The sequence below is a fragment of the Trachymyrmex cornetzi genome, unplaced genomic scaffold (genome assembly GCF_001594075.2).
Source record: "Trachymyrmex cornetzi isolate Tcor2-1 unplaced genomic scaffold, Tcor1.1 scaffold482, whole genome shotgun sequence".
Taxonomy (NCBI): domain Eukaryota; kingdom Metazoa; phylum Arthropoda; class Insecta; order Hymenoptera; family Formicidae; genus Trachymyrmex; species Trachymyrmex cornetzi.
In genome coordinates, this window is record NW_017299641.1 from 183,835 (window position 1) to 189,188 (window position 5,354).

Here is a 5,354-nt window from a genome sequence, read left to right on the forward strand (position 1 = left end):
TAAAGTTGTCATTACTTGGGTTGGAATAAGACGACCTTCAATAAGAATATCCTTGAAGAAAAATTAAAACTACTATTTTAATTGAGTTGAATACTTGGGTTTTATTCGATTCGATAAAACGTAACAGCATTAAAACAATATTATTCGAAAAACAGTGTTTTAAATAAATACTTCGACATATTTAGTTGATCAAGAATATTTATTGCGTTGATTAATATTTAATTACTAAATAATTATAGAAAGTCATTGTATTTAAATGTTGGTAAGGAAAATTAAATAAAAACTATATATTTTAAAAATATTTAACACACATAACAATATAGATCGAGGCTTCTGGAAGTGGCTAAGCCTCTATCTTTATTTTTATCCATTAAAATTACATAAAACGAAACGATGCTATAATCAACAGAAAATATAGTGAGTTAGCATCAAAAACAAATACATATCTATCCACCCAGACGAACATTTCGATTTGAAGGACACAACTTTATCTCTTCATAAAACAGTAATACAGTTTTTCTATTGTTTATACTATACTTTTAAAACTGACACATGTACCACCCATATATGTATTTGAGTCATACTTTACGTATTAATCATTATCATCGGGATTATTTCAGGTTTATAGTCTTCGTTTTATCGTTTTATTAACTTTATATATTTCGTGCATAAAATGAACATGTTTTCATGATTCAAAATATGATATTTGTATATCTGCAATAAATGTATAAAGATATAAGAAAATGAAGCTTTAGTAAATAATACAAGACGCGATTGCTTTATTTATCGATAACTTTTGATATAATTTTTGTTACAACGATTATGCACGCATTCGGGGAAGAAGCAAACACCTTTCCTAGAGCTAATGCAATCGGTAAGACCAATCCGAAAGAAACATTCGATGTTATAAGCATTAGTCATTTCATAATTAACTCTTATACTCTATAGCAGAATTTTTCATATTTTATATATAAACGAAAAACTTTTTTTTGTAGTTTAAGCTGGAATTCACATCCTCAGTCACCGTTGTAAGTATATGGACGAGAAGGTGTCATTATTATACATATATTAATAAAAACGTAGGATAGACTTTTGAAAAGGTGAACCCCCAATTTTCTTGTCGCTTGACATACTACTGTATTTTGATGCCCTAATTACAAATATGATTATGAAAATTGCCGACAAAATCATTTTCAAGATCATTAACACTTGTAATATATGTAGGAAGATTGTAATTATTATTTATTCATATACATTACTTCATATACATATTTACCATTCTTATTCCTTCATAAAACTTTATAAACACATTTTATAAGTTAAAGTGTCATCATACGCGTTTTATTTATATGCATTATTTGTAAATTTTTCATAAGCCGTACATACCTCCCCTCTCCTTCTATGAGTAGCCATATATCCCATCCCTATGGGATATGCAGCAAAAGTATAAGGTTTCAAAAAGTTTATTTTTTAATATGAAAAATAAATATTTCGGATTTCTAATATTTTTTTCATAGTAGTAGACAGTACAAAGTTTTTACTGATATAATTCGTTTACTAAACACATACTAAATAATACTTAATAAATTAAATTTTTGATAGGTGCGGCGTATTTACCGGAGTTACCCTATCTTTCCTAGTAGCGATTTATTAACAATAACTGATTAAATATTCAGGATATATTGAATTAATACAGGGCCAATATTGTACGAATAAATTGTATTAACAGAGTTATACATGTAATTTATACGTATACGTTAGATTTTTTTAACCTATTACTTTTTGTAGGTTGTTGAACGTGCTGCGTATAAATAAAAATGTAAAAACGGGAAAAACATAATTTTCTCTCTCTCTCTCTCTCTCTCCAAATATGTTCCCAATAAACAACAACAGATTGAAATGGAATGAAATTTTATCCATCCAAATACATATTTCGAATAGCGAAAACTTTATTTGGATTCAATTGAATTCAGTTAGATTCAATTGGAAAACAATATTCACACATACACATATAATTTACATGTATAGGTTAGATTTTTTAAACCTATTACTTTATGTAGGTTGTTGAACGTGCTGCGTATAAATAAAAATGTAAAAACGGGAAAAACATAATTTTCCAAATATGTTCCCAATAAACAACAACAGATTGACATGGATTGAAATTTTATCCATCCAAATACATATTTTGAATAGCGAAAACTTTATTTGGATTCAATTGAATTCAGTTAGATTCAATTGGAAAACAATATTCAAATTGAGTTAAATTTAACAGATAAATCTATAACATCAAATTTAATTCAATTTTTAAATTGTATAATGACTTCGTATTAGTATAAGATAATGACAATGTTGAGGAACAGCAGTTTAAATCAGGTCAAATTGGACACTACAAATTTAATAACAGGCCTTCTTTTTGGTTGAACTTTTGCATCAGTTTATTTTTCTTCTTCTTCTTTCCTCCTGAAGACAAAAGGAAGAAAGATGAACTGGTGCAAAAATTTAACTAAATAGAACAGATCTAATGCAATTCAAATTCCGAATTTATGAATTAGTGAAATAATTCTTGCTCTGCGAAGGTTGCACGAACAATGTTCTTTTTCAGACATACAATTGTTTTCGCAATTCGCATTGATATTATCAATTATTATCGCTTCCAAGTTATAATGAATAATGGTTATTAAAATTTCCATTAAAGAAAAATCAACAGCAATATTGGTCTCATCACTAAATTTTTCAATCCATATTAAAGTTGTATACGACGGAATAACACTATAATACCTAAATGTAGAAATTTATGTAATAAATGGCTAAAGAAACAAACCCAATGCATCTATTTACTCGAAAGATAGTAATGCTGACTTAAATGACACGATTTTATCATCTAGAAGTAGCAATGTTGTTTTTTATTTATTTATTTTATTTTTATTTTTAGTTTTAAAATTACGTAATTTTTAAGTATAATGTACATATTATATTTAAAAATAATATTATTTTAAAACTATAAAAAACCTACATACGTAGCGTGCCATGTTGTACAATTTAATAATTTTGTGTATATAATTTGAATTTCTTATATTATTTATTTTTATATATCATATTTTTCCCGTATAAGATAACAATGTTTTGATTATGCATGTAATATTTATGTACATATATTGAACATTATGCAATATAAAATGTAAGTACTTCCGTGTTAGATACGAAAACCACGACTAGATTACATTTTTTGTGCTATATAAGCTCTACATGTCGCCGACAAATCAGAAACGTACGTAGAGGTGAAAATAACTTGAATTTTAATAAATATTTAAAAATGCAACTGTCACATCTATCGGTATTGGTTCTTGCCATAAATTTCGTTATGGCTACCATGGATGCATTTGGAGCATCCGCTCCGATGGAAGCAAGTAGTGTAAGTAAGCAATTTTTGTAATTAAACGTCTATAGCGTTGTAGTTAAATGCGTTTTTCCGATTTAGCAAAATACGGAAAATTTTCTCTGTCTCTTCATCTCATATATATCGTAAAATTATTAATCGGAAATATCTTGCATATATATTTTAGTTATAATATAAACGGAATTATTTTTTTTGTAGAAAAATCTGTTTGAGGAAACTAAGATAAGTTTTCCAAAAACATATTTATTAAATATTAGATATTTAAAAATCAAGAACAATTTTTGTAATATATCGTTATTAATGGATAATTGTTTCTGAAAAAGGCGGCCAAGTTCGTTAGAATAGTTGTGTAAAAACAAGTTGCACTTAAAATGAGAAATTATTAGACTCTCTAAAATATGGTCTACAAAAATAAAATATATATATGTAAATATAGATTTATATACACATATGTATCATATTATCTTAAATTAAACAAATATAAATTTCAATTCTACGTATTATATCGTACTTCTATATGATATATTTCTATATTATGTTTATTTATTTCTGAAATACACAAAAGGGAATAAAACCATATGCTTACAGCATAAGCATTGTTTCACTTACAGAAATTACTACACATTTTGTTGTTAATTGTAATTAGTTTATCACTTTATATCTGAAAACTTAGAACATTTATTTTTAATTATCCTTTTTTAAATATTTATTAGCTCTAAAATTATACTTACTATTTTTTTTACAAGTAATGCATATGTATTAAATTTAAGAAGTGAGGAGTATATATATTTGTACATACACGGTAACTAAATATTCGAGTGTTAATTTAACGTAATACAATTATGTTATTTAAGGATTAAATTAATTTTCAATGTGTCTTAATTTCAAAATTATAAAATTTATGAGTAAGCAAATGTATATAAACAATTTTTGTAGGTAAACCACTATAGTGTTGTAGTTAAAATGGGTTTTTCGGATTTAGCAAAATGTGGAAAATTTTCTCTGTCCCTTCATCTCATATTTTTTAAAATTATTAATCGGAAATATCTTGCGTATATATTTTAATTATAATATAAACGGAATTATTTTTTTTTATAGGAAGTTTCGATTGAGGAAATTGTGGTAAGTTTTCCAAAAATACATTTATAAAATATTAGATATTAAAAAATTTAGAACAATTTTTATAATATATCGTTATTAATGGATAATTGTTTCTGAAAAAGGCCGCCAAGTTCATTGGAATAGTTGCGTAAAAACAAGTTGCACTTAAAATGAGAAATTATTAGACTCTTTAAAATATGGACTACAAAAATAACATATACAGGGTGGACCATCTGAAGTGATCCAGTCAAATATTTCCAAAACTAGTAGGGATAGAGAAAAATGTTTCGTATGAAAAGTTTAGGGTTACACGGGGGAAGTATGGACATATTTCTATATTACGTTTATTTATTTCTGAAATATACAAAAGGGAATACAACCATATGCTTACAGCATAAGCATTGTTTCATTTACAGAAATTATTACACATTTTGTTTTTAATTGTAATTAGTTTATTATTTGAAATCTGAAAACTTAGAACATGTATTTTTAATTAAACTTTTTTAAATTTTTATTAGCTCTAAAATAATACCATTTTTTTTACAAGTAATGCATATATATTAAATTTAAAAAGTGAGGAGTATATATATTTGTACATACAAGGCAACTAAATATTCGAGTGTTAATTTAACCTAATATAATTATGTTATTTAAGGATTAAATTGATATTCAATGTGTCTTAATTTCAAAATTATACAATTTATGAGTAAGCAATTGTATATAAGCAATTTTTGTAGTTAAACCTCTATAGTGTTGTAGTAATGCGTTTTTCGGATTTAGCAAAATGTGGAAAATTTTCTCTGTCTCTTCATATCATATTTTTTAAAATTATTAATCGGAAATATCTTGCGTATAT